Source organism: Chelonoidis abingdonii, chromosome 21, assembly GCF_003597395.2.
Source record: "Chelonoidis abingdonii isolate Lonesome George chromosome 21, CheloAbing_2.0, whole genome shotgun sequence".
In the NCBI taxonomy this organism is placed as follows: Eukaryota; Metazoa; Chordata; order Testudines; family Testudinidae; genus Chelonoidis; species Chelonoidis abingdonii.
Genome location: NC_133789.1, coordinates 10,683,755 through 10,700,894, shown reverse-complemented (window position 1 = coordinate 10,700,894; position 17,140 = coordinate 10,683,755). Strand labels below are relative to the sequence as shown.

Below are 17,140 nucleotides of genomic sequence, written 5' to 3'. Positions count from 1 at the left end.
ATCACCGGTTCATTCACCTGCATGTCCAAATGTTAATAATACGCCATCATATGCCGCAAGTCCCCTGCTATGTACATGGCCACTATACGCCATCCATAATGCCAGCAATGTCCCCTGCAATGTACATCGGCCAACACCGGAGACCTACGGCAAAGGATAAAGTGCGACATAAATCAGCACTCATTAGCAAACTCGGCAATATACAAACAACTGTAGGCAGAACCCACTTCAAACCCCCTGGCCCACACTACTAGCAGCGACCACTTAAGGTGGCCCTCCTGCACACGCACAAACAAAACTTCAGGACCAGACTCAAAGAGAAACACTGCCTAGCTTTCCCAGTTCAGCATATATATACCTGCCCCTGGAAATTTCCACTACATGCATCTGACAAAGTGGGTATTCACCCACGAAAGCTCATGCTCCAAAACATATGTTAGTCTATAAGGTGCCACAGGATTCTTTGCTGCTTTTACAGAACCAGACTAACACAGTTACCCCTCTGATACTTGACAAGTGAAAACGAGGTTCAAACACCGCACTGGACTGTAAGTACAACATTCGTATTCCCAGCCATTTATTTTATCATATGGGGAAAAGGAGAAAGTCAGCACATTTCCAGGCATAGTGCGCCAGGACACTTTTGTAGTTTGATGTCTGATTTTGTAAGCAAGCAGTTTTTTAAGTGAGGTGAAACTTGGGGGTATGCAAGACAAAGCTGCCTCCTTAAAGAGATACAGTCATCTGGAAAAGCCACTGGAGAGCCACTGGTCTAGCATCTAGGGCCCCACCTGAGCTCCTCACAGGCTTTAATGCGATTGTCCTCTCAACTCCCGCGTGAGGCAGGGCAGGACAAATGTCCCCATGTCACAGATGGGGCACTGAGGCCCAGCGGGCCGGGTTGCTAAAAGTATTTAGGCGCTGGAAACAGGTGTCTCGTGGGATTTTCAAAAGCTTTCGTAAGTCACACTCTGTCTCCGTCTCCAGGCACCTAAATACCTAGCTCTGAGAGATCAAGCCATTTGCCGAAGCTCGCAGAGGAAGCCTGTGGCTCAGCAGAGATTTGAACCCCGGTCTCACGGGTAAAAGACGAGGGCTCTCAGCCCCATTCCTCTCTAGCGCTAGCAGATACATCAACAGTTGTCCTTCACAGTGATTGCAACCAGCTCCTCTTGCCTTTGCAACTACTCCAGCAATCCTAACCTTGATTTTCATTTCCTCACCCATCTTAAACAAGCCACATTCCCTTGGCTGTCAGCATCCTCCCCGGACAGACCATTCTCTACCCCGTTCTTTGGGGAACTGGCGTCTCCCTCCAGCTCAGACCCCATTTGTTCCGGTCATTCCTTGGACGGGCCAGACCGACTCAGGAGCCACGGAGCTTCCGTTCTACAGCAGCACGAATGTCCTTGGCAAAGGGAGTCGCTTGAAATGCACGACTCAGCATTTCTGCCCCTCCAGCTGGACAGATTGGGTTGGCAAAAGAACACCAAGGCCTCTGGCGAGGAAAGGCGGAGACTCCCAGCCCCCAGCTGGCTCTATCACGAGAGTCTTTGCCTCCTTTGAGGTCCCTTTTCCACACTTTCTGTCTCATCTCTCTGTGCTGTCAGAACACACGTCTCTCCATGACAGGTATATGGCCCCCCATTACCCCAGCATCTCACAGCCTTCAATGTCTCCTCCCTCACAGCCCCGTGTGGTAGGGGATTGCTGTTAGCCCATTGTGCAGCTGGAGGCCTGAGGCACCAAAAGGCATGTCCGCACGGCACTGGAGGTGTGACGTTTAGCTCACACTACTCTGATGCTAACACTAGAAGTGTAGCCAGGAGCAATGGGAGAGGCGCACTGCCCCGAGTACATCATTAGGGTCTTGGTCGGGATCAGATATAGAACAGCTGGCACCGTGTGACAAAGTGGGAATGTTCTGGCTGTGTTATGTGAATGCTGAGTGGGGAGTATTGACCTGGGAAGGTTGCAGGGGAGTTGTGCTGGGACAGAGCATTGGGGAAGGGAGCATTCCTGAGCATGTAACCTGAGAACCCAGGAGTGGGGTTGAAGGCCAGGTAACACCTCTGCCCAGGAAACTGGACAAAGGCTGAGGAAGGAGCCGGGGGGAGGCTGAGTGAGAGGCTGGAGGGAGTTTCAGTTTGGAGCTGGCTGGGAAATGGAGAGGGGCACCCCAACGGGGCTGTGGCCTCCCTGGGGGCCCCAGATGGACCTAACTAAAGGGGGTCCTGTTGTCTGTACCGGCAAGATCTGTTTTGAACTCTGTTCCTGTCGTCTAAATAAACCTTCTGTTTTACTCGCTGACTGAGGCCAGGTCTACACTACGAGATTAAATCAATTTTAGATACGCAATTTCAGCTACGAGAATAGCGTAGCTGAAATCGAATATCTAAAATCGATTTACTCACCCGTCTTCACCGTGTGGGATCGATCCGCGCTGCTTGCTGTGTCTATTCCGGAAGTCCGGTCGTCTAGCTGGAGTTCCGGAATTGATCTAAGCACGCTCTGGGATCGAGATATCGCGTCCAGACCAGACGCGATATTTCGATCCCTGAGCAATCGATTTTAACGCGCCGATCCGGCGAGTAGTCTAGACGTGGCCTGAGAGTCGCGGTGAATCGCAGGAAGCCGGGGGTGCAGGGCCTAGTCTCCCCCCACATTCCGTGACACCCCGCCCACTGCTCGCGGCTCCCCTTCTGTTTTTACTCAATCAGCTTCCAGCTCCAGTGTAGACAGACCCTCTGTGGTAGAATCCACGTCTGCCAGGTCTAGCCACTGGAGAAGGCTTCTATTCTGGATCTCACCTTTCTAGGCCTCTTTGGGAATGTCGACCCTGCAAAGAAAAAAAGCACCAAGGCTCAAAGCCTGGAGCGACTGACTCAGGCTATGGACTTGGGCTGTGGGGCTAAAAAGAGCACTTGATCCAGACTCTGAGACCTGGCCCTGTGGGGTTTTCTTTGCAGTGTAGACATACCCTTCTTTGTCTCTATTATTCAACCTAACTAGGGACATACCTATCCCCCATCACAGTAGTATCTAAACAATGAGCAAGTATTGTAAACCATATTGCTAATTAATTGCCTGCCTGTATGCAAAATCGTTGGAATAGGGCTTTAGTGTTGACGTGTGTGTGTGAGTGGATGGGTGAATCGTGTCTGTGTGAGCAGGTGGCTGTGTTTGTGTGTGAGTTTGTGGGTAGTTGTTTTGTATGGGTGTGAGAATGGGAGGATGTATGTACGATGGGGTGGATGTGGTCTGGTGTGTGTGTTGGGCATATGTCCAAGAGGGTGGGCGTGTTGTGTGAGCAGGAGGATATGTCTGTGTGTGTGAGTTGGTGGGTGTCCAGGTGGGTTTGTGGAAAAGCTAAGTAAGAGAGCCAAGATTTCTATGCAGCTCTGACTGCGCTGAGCCCCGTGGCCTTTGCTCTTGTGGCAATGAGCTCCACAGACCAGACCCAGCTCCTCTGGAAGTTCTGTCTCCTGCCTTCACCACCTGTCACGTGCTGGTCAGGACGCCCACTGCTCTGGTGGAGCACAGCTGCAATAGGGGGTCATGGTCATGGTGGGAGAGATGATCTCTCAGGTAGCAAGGGCCAGTCTCATGAAGAGTTTGAAGACCAGAAGAGAGAGCTTGAATGGGGCTTTGTATTCACTGGGGAGACAGGACAGAGAGCAGAACCCTGGGCTGATGTGTTCACAGAGACCTGTGTGGCTGCGCAGACAGGAGATGTTTCCCTCTCCCCTCTCCAGCCTCCTCCCCAGCCCCCTTTCTCCACACAGGGCACCCATGTCTCTGTGTCTCTCTGACCCTCTATGCATCCCACTTACAAAACAGCAAATCAATGCTCAGGGAGAAGCCCAGTTCAGATGCAGAACCAAGTTACCCTGATGTTCTGGTGCCGATCCATCTCTGCAAGTTGCCCTGGAGGCATCGCAGAGAAATCCCCAGGGGGCTGTACAAGTAACCCCGCCATTACGAATACAGTACAGAGATAAGCAGCTAGCAAGGTCCCTTCATGCAGTTCTCAGCACATGTGTCTCCCGCCTCCCTCCTCCCATGTCCAAAGGTCTCTCACTCCTTCTCCCGAACCTTGTTATCCCCTCAGGCAACTGCACCATTGTACTGGACACGGCCTCATTCCAAGCAACCCAAAGTCCCACAGCAAGGGAGCAGGGCATTGCTCCCAATAAGTGCAGTGGCATGCTGATCCTTTGTGCATATCATGCATGCGGGCCTATTAACAGACGTCTGCATTTAAATATGTGCCACTCAGCACATGCTACTGCACCGCATCTCCTGTGAAGAGTCCACGTTCTGCAGTGAGGAACCAGGGCTAGAGCTCAGACTACAGCTCCAAAAGCCCAGATCTTTGCCACTTGAGCTAAAGAAGAATGCCATCAGCGAGCGCCAGTAGTAGGTCCTAGAAGATCTGTCTGAGATCAAGTCTTGTCAGTGCAAGAAGCACCCTTCTTTATGTCGGATTCCCCTCACTAATGAGGATTGCCAGCTCCCTAGGACAATGTCTCAAACAGATCATCGAGCCACCCTTACCAATTTTTGATTAATAATTTATCCCAGACTTTTTTTATATTTAACCAGCTCAAGTAACCAACATACAAAACTGATTCTCCAAAAGGGGATGAAGAATTAGCGTAAAAAAGTTGAGGAAAGGGTAATCAGAGTGGAAAAAAAAAGCTATTTTAGCAGCTTAGTAGTACAGTTATAGATGTGTTAATGAGTGAGAAAGGAATATCTGGAGATTACGCAGGTAGGTAAGTAGGTAGATTTTCCCCCCAATGGAAATATTTACGTGAGGCAGTACCCGCCCCCCACGACTGCCCGATGCCTGGGTACCAAGGATTCCCGGGCACACAGTGCTCTGATAATGCCGGAGTTTCTGCCAACACAACCAGGAACTTGTTGCGGTTTGTGGCGTCTGGGGTTTCTTTTCTTTCCCATGCAGTTCTCTCCCTGCCCACCTCTGGAGAGGCGCAGCACTGATGCTGGAGTCTGGCACGGGACTCTGCTCTCCTGCTGCACAATAAAGGAATGGCCGCCAGGCACTTAGGCCCAATGGGGAATTGTTGCCTCCACGCCACCCTGAATGCAGCAGCATAATGCGCAGAGGGGCCCAGCTGCAAGCTCACTTCAGCTGGAATCAGCATGACACAAAGGCAAAAATGTACCGCAGCTGCAATGTGGCATCACCACAGGACTATTACACTCACCCACACCCCAGAAAAATGCCAGTAGGAGGCAGCCCTGGCTTGTGCTTAAACGGGGGGCCTTGCAGGAGCAGCAGTTTTGAATTTGCAAAAAGGGGGAGGTTTCAGAGGGGTCGCCATGTTCATCTGTATCAGCAAAAACCACGAGGGGTCCTTGTAGCACCTTAGAGGCTAACACATCTATTTGGGCTTCTTCCCAACGGGGCGCCCTTGTGTTCCTCTGCCCCCAAACGCTCTGCTTGGGATCCTGACATGCCCCACAGTCAGCTATTGACTATTAGTCAATGTGTCACCGACCACTGGGATTCCCATTTCTCACAGTGCTGTCTACTCTTGCGCACCAGTTCCAGAATCAGCCCAGAGAAGGATGCTAAATCCTTGGGAAACCTCTTGCATGCATCTTTGCAGGAAAGCCTAGGAATTCACTACGTCGAGCTACCCAGAATCTGATGAACCGTTGGCAGGGAGGCATTGACAGTATCTTGGGAGGAAGGAAGCACAGAGTGTACAGAAAACACAACTGCAATCCTGTTAAATAAATAACCGAGCGCCAGCATGGGAAGGGAACTGGGAGAACAGCAGAATGCTCCATGCACCACAACTATGACTTCCCTTTGCCTGCTTTGCCCCACAACGCAAAGACGACGTATCCACATGTGGGAGCAGATGCTGTGCACACTCGCACCCAGTGCAGACTTCCCCCTCTTGCTAATGGGTTCCTGTTTCTTTGGCCTCTGGACTGGGAAATGTGCAATTTGGTCAAGCAAACGAGAAGAGCGAGAGTTTCCAGGGTGGGGCATTTGATTAGGACACAGCCCCACTCTTGACATCGAGGTACCCCCAAGAGGTGAAACCAAATAACCGAGCCTTGTCCATTATGAGCACCTAGGAATCAGCGCTAATATCACCACACCACATAGCCACAGGACAATCGGTAGCAAAAGGGAAACAGCCCTAGAGGAGATGGGGGATGTGCTGCGATGATTTACAAACCAGCCTTTAAAACCATGGCACCTCCTTTTCCATCCGGAGCCACTCCAGTATCAATGCCAGGAAACCACATGGCACACCCGGCAAAAGAGCAGTAGCTTGCAACAGGTCACACACTGAATCCTGACGGTCAAATGCATGGATTACGATTCACCAACCTTCAGCTTCTAGTTGGGGGCCGGGGGGAACTCGTAGGCGAAAGGGGCTGGGGACACATTATTCAGGCCTTTGCTTTTGGGCAGAGATTTTCACCATACATGACACACCACAGACAAGGTTATCTTAAAAGAACTAGTGTATTCTTCAGGCAGGGCCCATACAACTGCATCCTATGGCAGAGATCCCATCGGGGCCATTTCTGTAGAACACCAGTATTTCTTTAGAAGGCTGACATGTTACCCTGCAAAGGTCCTGCCTGGTCCTAGCCTCCTTTGGCAGACTAAGCATTCTGTGGCAGTCCGTGGAACGTCAGTGTCCTTTTGGAAATCACTGTGCTCATGGAAACTCAATCATAGAAGCACAATGCATCATTCCAGAGTCACACCCCCGGATCCTCAAAGGCATTTGGGTGCCTAAATCCTATTGGTTTCTATGGCGTTAGTCACCTACCTACCTTTGTGAATCTGGGATCAAATGATTTAGGAGCCTAAGTCCCACTGACCTCCATTCAGGCTCCTAAGTGTCTTGGTTTTGAAAATGGGAATTAGGTGCCTAAGTCACTGAGGCGTGAAAATATTACTCTGTAAGTGTTTGGGACTTTCACGCTCAGCTAATAGACACTTGCTGCATAATAGTGAGTCTGCATCTGGTTTGGGGTGGCCTATCCTCGATGGAAGAGGCATATGCGCTGTTGGGATCTGGATGACGAGCACTCCCAGTGCCTGAGGACTTCGCTCAGGGATCACTTTTGGCTCAGGCCAACGGCTGACTTGAACAATATTTTTATGGCTTCAACTCTCATATGGGCTTCTCCTTCCCACCCCCACCTGCCCCACACCTACACAGCTCCCATCCCCATTCTGACACACACACTCCAGTCTGTTCCCAGGCAACAGCGTAGGATTTAGTGCCTGTCCTGACTTAATGCACCTCTGAACAATCTGAGTTGTGTTTAATGATCTACAAGCACCGATTCCTGCTCGTAACCAGGTAGCTGGTCCTCAAGGGGGTTCATGAGTTGGAAACTGCCAATTACTGTTCCATAAAATACAACGTTCCCCACTTGGATGTGCCAGGAAAACATTCGCCACCTCACAGCCATGTGCCAGTAGCACAAGTCAGCTTAAGCCGCAAGATACAAAAGTAGTAGAGACAAAAGATTGCATTTGTAGAGGTGACATGGTCCCTATGCCCATGAAATCAAAAGACAGCACGCAGTCCATTATGAAACTTAGCAATCGATGCTAATATAACCACACAACGTACTCACAGGATAACCGGTAGCAAAAAAGCAAACAGTGTCCATCCTGCAGAAACAAAAGGCTGAAAGCCACCAGCTTTACGCACTCTTTGGTTCACTTAACTCTCCCCAAACCTGCTTCAGCCGGCAAGGAGAGAAGCCGACGGGGAAAGCGCCGATGCAAGTCACAGCTCGGCACAGACCCCAGCAAGAAATGATTAGCACTCACCTCTGAGACAGCAATCAAACCAGATGTTTAAAAAAATACAGGTGCTGTTTGGAAACCCTCTTTCCCCTCTCTCACCCATGCCAGCATCCCCCGTGCAAGCCTGGCACCTCTGCGATCAGAATGGTCACCACCTTCCCTTCCATAAGAATTCACGCTTTCTTTCAAGCGACGTGTGTGTGCCTGTGTTTAGAGCAGCTGCTTTCCGTCCATGAAACACCACAGGCAAGTGTCAGTCACTGTCAGGGGTGTAATCAAATACTCTTAAGCCATTTGCTTCTCTCACTCTCCCCGGACTCAGGTGCTCGTTACGGACCCAACACTGGGACTGTAGCCGAGTCTGGGGGATTCATTTTACCTCTCACGCCAACGCACTGGCAGGAAAGGACCCGCACTGCACAGCAAACTAGCAACCACACCAAGGATTTCAGAGCCAGAATCGCAGGCCGACAATGCAGGATCCGCCTCGAATGACGAGGCCACAAACCACGGGTCCATCAAAGCCACAAAGCTCAGGCAGAGGCTGCTGTCCCAACGGCTGCACTCAGACCTCTCTCCACCTCAGCACCTTTGCCTTTTGCACTAGCATCTGTCCAGCCCAAGGCATCGGCCTGCCACTGCAGCCCACCAGCCACAGACCACGCCGTCTGCTAGGTGTGTCAGCAGGGGCCCATCCAAATCACAGCTCTGACAGCAAGCCACTCTTGGGAACTGCTAACCTACTAGGGACGATCAACCAGTATGAAAGGCCTGTGACAAACAAACTTCAACTCAACAGGCTGCCTGCCTCTTTTCCAGTACCATGCGAGAGAAGCCTGAACCGAGCAGAGATGGTTCTCTCTCGACTCACCCTGACTCCCTTGGCCTGATCGCATCACCTTAACCACCTGCTGGATTCTCCACCCCCACGCCCGGCCGCACACCCAGAGAAGAGAAGGAAGCAGAAGCTCTGTCCGCACTCACAGTTTTGAAGTCCTTCTGGCTGCACTCCTGACCTTTGAACTTGCAGTACAGCAGCATATCCTTCAGGTCATGCCCCACGCGCCCCAAGAACTCCTGCATGTTGAAAACTTTCGGTTTGTATTGCTTAAAGTTGGCCTTTTCCTGGAGAGCGGCCAGGACAGCTGGGTCAGCCAGGTAGGGCTCCGGAATCTGCAGGTTCACGTCCAGCAAAGCCAGGAGCTCCCCAGCGTGGTACAGGTCATTGGTGGTGAGTCTGGAGAAGCGGAACTCATTGAGATTACAGATGGTGACCACGGGGAAAACCAGGCTGTTGGCCACCACTTCGTCCACTTTAGTGACATGCTGGTAGGAGAAGTAGAAAGCCACCCGATCCGAGCTCTCCACCAGGAGGAGACCCAGCGACCCCACAAATGCCACGGTCCACAGCAACCGCCGTATCGTCACCGGCCCATAGACAAAAATGTAGCGGATCCCATGGAGGGAGGAAGTGTTGGCAAACATCTGGATGCTGGAGGGCTCCAGGCTTCCCATGCTGCCCTCGCTGGTGGTGTCTTTAAGATCCATTGGGTAGTTTGTTAAAATCCTGGCACTATTTTTCAGGTCAGTGCCTCTCTAGACAGGCAGAACTTGTCTCCCCACCGCCACCTGCCAATGGGCTGCACCTCTTATCTCTGGGGAGCAGGAGGGGAGAGAGGAAGAGAGGATCAGGGCAGCTGCTGGGTGTTTCTCCTAGGAGCTCAGCTCTAGCCTAGCAGGGGTAAATATTTATATAAAATCCATTCAAACTCTGGCTCTTGATTTCCTCGGTGCGATAAGGAGGGCTGGTTTTATTGAGGGAGACACCAAGGTGATGTGGAAGAGATGTGGGTGGGAAGCGAGCGCTTAGCCAATAGAAATAAAGTCCTCCCCCTACACACACACACACACACTGAACAGCGATGAGATTAGGAGAGAGCAGAAAACCAGGCGAGGCAGCTCGCAGCCGGCTAACTAGCACCCGATGCACAAGGCTGCCCACTTTGCCGAGCTGATGTACTGCGGAGCAGCGGTGCTTTCCGACTGCTTGATTTTTCTGCTCCGATGTTGCTAGCGGCTGGATTCGAGCATCCTCCCAGCCCTGTTTTGGGCAGGGCTCCAGATGCTGCCAGTCTGAGTCCTCAGAGGAAGCTGGGCTGCTGATTCAGAGGGAGAGAGGAGACAGAGGAATGCCAGAGGGAGAGCGGGAAGAGAAGGAAAAGAGAAACAGAGGGAAAGAGATGCAGGGCCCCACACAAGCACAGACACAGAGCAGCAGGCAGCTGCCTTCTCTTCCTTCAAACAGCAGCTCAGAGGCGAAAGCTAAGGAGGGGCAGGACTTGGTGGGTAGCTGCTGCAGAATGGGAGACCCGCCGGCTCTAGAGAACTGCAGGGTGCAGCTCAGGGTGGGGGGACGTTTCTTTTTGTCTTTTCTCATTTCTTCCCCTCTCGCTTCCTTTGAGAGCCTGCCCGCTTCGGGACCCCTTGGCACTGCAGATGATTGACAGGCGAGAGAGTCACTCATCGATCCATCGCCTCTGGGACTTGTCTCCTCCAGGGAGAGGGGACTGCTTCTTAGGAACCTCAGCTTGTTGCTGCAGTGAGGGTGATGTTAATGAGTCATTAATCAATCAAGCCTCTTCCAGAGTGCAAGGAGGAAGCCAGCAGGTTATCTCCAGCCTGAGGTTTGCTCAGGGCTCACCAGGCCGCACGTGGAATTTCCAGCAAGTGAATGTACACGTGAAAGGCATTGGTGATGTGTTTGTGTTTAAAAGGGATTCCCAGGGAGGTCACAGCGGGGAGGTGGGGGTCGAGGCCCCACCTGACTGAACGTAGGCCCCGTTATCCAGCAGGAATAACTCCCAAAGCTGCAGCGTCCTGTCTACAAGCTGTGGCCCATGGGGCCTCGGCTGCACCATCTCGGGGCATTGTTGTTCTGTGTTGGCCCCTTTGATCTCAGTGGGGTACTGGGCTGTGACCGAGGTCCCTGTGTACTGCAGTAATGATCATGATCATTCACAATAGCCGCACTGGGCCAGGCCTGGCACAAAGAAGTAGGCGCCGTCTCCATTTGTTTTGTTTTTTAAAGATCACCCACGATGGGACCCTGCCCCATGACTGAGACTAGCTGCTACCACAATACAAATAAATAATAATGATAATAAAGGAGAGTTTCTTGTCCTGGAATAAATACTGCCTGCCTGCTGGTGAAAGAGAAAAAAAGTCTCGATTCACTGGATTTGCTCCGGGTGTAAATGCGTGTGAATTTCAGAGGGGTGAAATCCTGGGCCACATTGAAGTTAATGGAGAAACTCCCCTTGGCTTCAGTGGGGCCAGGATCTCACCCCAAAAGGAAAGTTATTGCAAAGACAGCTGATTTAGCTCACTTCTAACCATTTGATCAGCTCTGTCCTCCTTTCACTTCCAGGAGCTGAGTAGTGGGCCACCCCCCAGCGGTCCCCACAGCAACCACCTCCATAACCTCCCCACGGAGCAGCCCCAACAACCAGCTCTTCACTGAACACCATGGGGCCAACAAGGTCTCCTGCTCCAGTGCACGATGGAGCCTGCGCAGTTCAGTATGTCGAGCTGGACAACACCAGAAGTTGATGCAAAGGAAGGGACATTTTGCTGCAGGGATTGGGTGTCAAAATGGGCAGGGAAAGGGGGAGAAAGAGGCTGGGCAGGAGGGAGACGGAGGCAACCTCCACCCAATGACAATCACTCCCAAACCAGTCTCCAGCATGCTGTTAAATCATCTTGCAATTCAGACACCTCCTGCCAGCTTCCAAAACCCTGCTGCACCCCTCCAACCTACACAGGACAACTCTGGCCAGCACACTGGAGACTGCACTTCCTGAGCTAACTGCATGAGCTGCTGCAGCTTGAGCTAAAGCTAGCTGGCCATGTCTGTAACAGAGACCTGTCTTCTCCGGAGCGGGACCCCTCGACAATGTGTTACGCAAGCACCTTCCTGTAGGTTACTCACGGCCACGCTTCTGAACCTGGACTCTCCCATGCCAGACAACCCTTCCTGAAGCTGATTCCCCCAGGGGCTGAATCCCTCCCCACCCAGGGACAGCATTAACCATGGGAACTCTGATATCGCCCTGGGTGCCCTGAAAAAGCCGTAACACTTTGCATGGCTTGAGCACCTCCAATCCAAGGATTTCAGAGCACTTTACAAGTGTCACTCAGCCTCAGGGTGATCAGATGAGATGAAGAAAATATCGGGACAAAGATCTGTCGGGATGTGGGACAACCACCCAAATATCGGGACGGTCCCGATTTTATCAGGACGTCTGGTCACCCTACTCAGGACAAAGCCGGGGAGGGGGGTGCTGTAGGTTTTAGTATCTCCACCTTGCAGACAGAAAGCTGAGGCCTGAGGGCCCAGGTCCTCAAAGGATTTAGGCACCCAACTCCCATTGACATCAGTGGGAGCCAGGTGCCTAAATACCTTTGCAGCTCTGGGACTAGGAATTTAAGTGACTGGCCTGAGGTCACATGCAGAATCAGCGACAGAGCCAGCAAGAGAACCCTGGTGTCCTGATGCGTAGTCCTGTGCTTCAGCCACAAGATCATGCTCCCTCCCGGAGACGGGAATAGAACCTAGGAGTCCTGACGCCTAGTCCCTTGCACAAACCACGCTCGCTGATGAGAGTAGTTCACAGAGGTGAAGGGAACCGGAAAGCTTTGCACTGGGAAGGGGGGGTTGGGGACACAAACGCAAGTGGCCTGAGGAATGCTCCTGCCAAGCGTACTTGTTCTCTGCTTCCATTTCTCCTCCACACTCGTGGCCCTTGTGCCAGGACATGCCACATGAAGCCCAAGAGAAATGCACTTTGCACTTGCTTTTCTGGATCTCACACCAGCCCACAGGGCTGTGCATCATGCTGTTCGGTATCCCCTGAACGTCTTCCTGATGATGCCCACTGCCGCTGCCAGAAGAGCACACACCAGCCAGGAGAGCAGAAGGTACCTGACTGTCTCAAGTGCACCATCCTCCCTCAAACACACACTATACAGCCCCTGGCAACCATGAGATCCCTCCCACCCTGCAGGCTGGGAGCCGTGATAGGCACATTACAGCAGCTCATAGCTAGTCACACTGCCTTGCAAGGATCTACCTAGGCTGCCTGCATGGCCCTCGGCTCCCCTCTGCAATGTAACGGAGTCACTCTCCGACCACTCTGGGAGGCAGGCCACTGCTATTATCCCCCATTTTATAGCTGGGGAGCCGGGGCACAAAGAGACTAAGTGACATGACCAAGCTCAACACAAGAATTCTGCAGGAGGGACTTAAACACGGACCTCCCAGAATTCCACGCTCAAGCCCTCACCATTGCACTACCCTCGCTCTGGAGTCTCCAGGATGATGATCTGCGCTACCCACTGACTGCACCAACAGGGCCCCAAGTAAACTGACTTCTCTGACACAGACCCTTCTTCCATCCCACAGCAGGAGACGATTGATAACATCACTGATAACAAACGGTATTCTATCAGCACTTTCCCCGGCCAGTCTTTGTAGTCTGTTTCTTTTAGCCAGTTGTCACTGAAAGTGGTTTCTGATTCAGGGCTGTAGTAGGCTCTCTCGCACCATCGCTCTGCTCTTCCATTATTTAATATGCCTCGCACGTCTCCTCCTGCTCATGTGACTCAAACCTCCTCTTGTACATGCGCGTGGTGCACTCACACAGTGGCGGGAGGACACTTGCTGTATTTTCAACCGTTTTGAAATGTTAGCATTTAAACTGCGGCAGGGGAAATACTGCAGCGTCTTTAGCTGGACACAGAAACTTTTGACTTTAGCTACCCCAGCGTAGTGTGATAATAATGCCAATCTCTAGACCCCTGGGGGAAAAAAAACCTGCAGATTCAATTATTTTTCTAGCAGCTGCCAAATCCAAAAAGAAACCAGCCAGGCTGGTCAAACCGGCCAGATGGTAACCCTACCATCAGAGCACAAACCCAGCCCTCTTTGGAGGCAGCCTGCCTTATCAGCTGTCCCAAGCTTTCTGTGGCAGCTCCATAGACTGTGTATTATAGGCAGTAGGAGTGAAAACCCAAGACTTAAGCGCTGCCCAGGCCCTGCACTCTGGCTCTGGGCAAGGGGGAATTTCATCCTAAATTAAGTGTCACCTATAAGGTGCTCCTCTGTGGCTCCCCTGCCCTCTTGGGGCACCAACATGCTCCCTTGTAACGATGGCCCAGGCTGTAGCAAGCACTCCAGGACAATATGCTCAGCCCATTGTCAGCTCTGTCTCAGGTGCAACCAGCCGCTGCTTTAGCATCTCTCTGCTGTGGCTTGATCTCCCCCCGCAGCAGCCCGGCTGGTGCTGTCCCAGCTGATGGACAGAGGAGGGTGGCCATGAGGATGGAGCTGCAGATCAGACCGCTGCTGTTGATTTGCGAGTGGGATTTGAAAAGCATGGGGCAGAGTCACCCTCTTTGTTTCCAAACCTTTCCATGGGTGTGGCCAGACGACCTCCTGGATCCGCCCCCTTTTTCTCCCTACCCATTGTACTCCTGGGGTTTAGCTTTGCAGACAGGAAATCTGGGGAAGGAGCCTCGCAGAAGCCTGTGTCGTGTTATATAGAAGCAGTTGAGAACTAATAGAGTGTCTCTTTCAAGCACCGAACACCACACTAACTTCCTCCCTGCCTCAGTCTCCCCAGTGTTAGTGCAAGTGCTTTCTCCTCTGCAGCTTCTGCTGTTTGGAACCATTTCTCTTCCCCACTGACGCTCCATGGACTTTCCGATCTCACTTGCAAATCTCTCTCTTCCCCCACTGCCTGCAATAGTGACCTGATGAGCTAATGCTTTCTTTTATTCCCCACGAGCTGCCTTTCTCGTCCTGTATTCTGTCATTCACACCGTTTGCCATCTGCTGCCTTTTATTACTTAACTATGTACAGTGCTTTGGGGACAGTTTGCATGAAGAACGCCAGGCAGCCCCATGCTGGGTATGTTTGCTGGGCCATTGTCAGTTGCTCATAAGGTCTGCCTGCTGGAGAAGCGGGCAGTTTGTGGGGATTCACTCAAAAGCCATAGGACTAAAGAGACATTTGCCAAATATGCGCGTGCTTGCTCGCACGTTTGCACAATCGGGCACCGGTGTTCTCTGCTGGATGGAATGGGAACTGCTGACCTGCTGTAGCACCCCTGGGAGGGGTAGACGTTTGAGGCTCTGCTGTTGCCATGAGGTCGGATGTGGGTGTGCGGCGTATTGACGACAGCTGCGACAGCAGGAAGGACGGGAGAGTGGTCAGGGCATTACCCTGGGACTTGGCAGACCCAGGTGCAATTCCCTGCTTCCCCAAACAATTCCTCTATCACCTTGGTCAAGACCCTTAGCTTCTGCAGCCATGAAATGGGTTGAACAGCACTAAAGGGTCTGACACGTTCTGACACTATATATCAGTGGGGGCCAGATAAGCTCCAGTCCTCTCTCTCAGTGGCCATGTACTCATTACACCACCTTCCCAAGATGCACCTTTTGTGCATGGGGGGGGAAAGCAGGACGGTAAAGGCCAAAGGCCGGCTGACTCAGCCATCTGCCCCGCATGTGAGCTCAGCTAGGCAGGTCCCCTGTATTCCTTGAGCCTCACTCAACTCTTCTCAATGAACTGGGGGACCAGTAGACGCGTCGGTAGGTGCCTTCTTGTCTAGGCAGCTCTCTCTGTAGCCCTGTGGGGAAACAGAGACCAGAGAAGAAGTGTGCCTCAGAAAGTCTGCTTGTCTTCCTCCCACGCAAAGCAGATGCTGGGGAGCAACAGGGCAGGGAGCTGATCAAGGGAATATTAAAGAACAGATTTGTAGGAAGAAATTGTTTTCCCTCTGGTGTTTCTGCATTGGAAAGACCTCTCCTGCCCTCTAGTGTCTCAAACCCACCCCTGCTGTTCTTGGAAGGAAAGTGTTTATAAAAAGCAGGAAGAAAAACATCTCAATGGTTTGATTGTTTTTCCCGGACTTTCTCTGTGCTCCTTGACTTCCAAACAACTGGAAAAATTCTGAGCCATTAGTGAGCCAGTCACTTTGAAACACGTTGAGAGTGAATAACTCGAATCTGGCTGGGAACAGAATCATCTAATCTGACCTCCTACAAACCCAGGCCCGAGAACCTCACCTAGAGATTCCTGCATCGACTCCATAACTTGGGCTTGAACCAAAGCAGGTCATTTAGAAAGACAGCCGTACTGGATTTAAAGACTCATAGACTTTAAGGTCAGAAGGGACCATTATGATCATCTAGTCTGACCTCCGGCGCAACACAGGCCACAGAATCTCACCCCTCCACTTCTATAACAAACCCTTAACCTATGTCTGAGTTATTGAAGTCCTCAAATTGTGATTTGAAGACCTCAAGCTGCAGAGAATCCTCCATCAAGTGACCCGTGCCCCATGCTGCGGAGGAAGGCGGAAAACCTCCAGGGCCTCTGCCAGTCTGCCCTGGAGGAAAATTCCTTCCCGATCCCAAGGGTGGAGAACTTACTACACGCTTTGGTAAATTATTTCACTGCTAAAAATGTATACTTTATTTCCTGGTTGTGTTTGTCAAGCTTCAGGTTCCGACCACAGATCTTGTTCTGCCTTTGCTAGATTGAAGCTCCCCCTGACCCCAATTTCAGAAGTCTTCACCCCAGGTAGGTGCTTGCAGACTGTAATGAAATCACTACTGAACCATCTTTTTGATAGGGACTATTGACTATGCTTCTTGAGTCTCTAACTGTACAGCAGGTTTTCAAGATCATGCTCTTCTCTGAAACCTCTCTAATTTTAGAACATCCTTTTCAAAGTGAGGACAGCAGAACCGGACACTAATCCAATAATGGTCTCACCTCCCTCTTCGCCTCAGTATTCCTTCACTGTAAGCCCTTTTTGCCACAGATCACGCTGGGAACTCAAGTCCAGGTGGTTATCTACAATGACCCCCTGTTGAAAGGCCTTTCCAGAGTCACTGCATTCCAAGACACAGTCCCTGCTCCTGTAAATGTGACCTGCACCCACTCTTCCTAGATGCATGACCTTGCAGCTGGCTGGTTTAAACACATGTTCTTTAGGGGTTCCCAATTTACCAAGCAATCCAGACCCTCTGTATCAGAGACCTGCCCCCAGCATTATTTATCATCCCATCAATTTGTGTTTAGCCCATAAGCTCTTCTGGGCAGGGGCCATCTTTCACTATGTGTCTGTACAGCCCCTGACACAACAGGGTCTTAGTTGTGGGCCCTACATGTTACCAGTAATACAGACAATAAATCATATATTGTTACAAGGACATCACAGGTGTCCTTTTTGCATGGCATTTCT

The 17,140-nt window shown here is 51.5% G+C and overlaps 1 pseudogene; it reads right to left on the bottom strand.

Annotated features, from left to right (window-relative positions):
* Positions 1–8,725: 8,725 nt before the first annotated feature.
* On the bottom strand, positions 8,726–9,623 carry LOC116821436 (acid-sensing ion channel 2 pseudogene; annotated as a pseudogene).
* Positions 9,624–17,140: the final 7,517 nt, after the last annotated feature.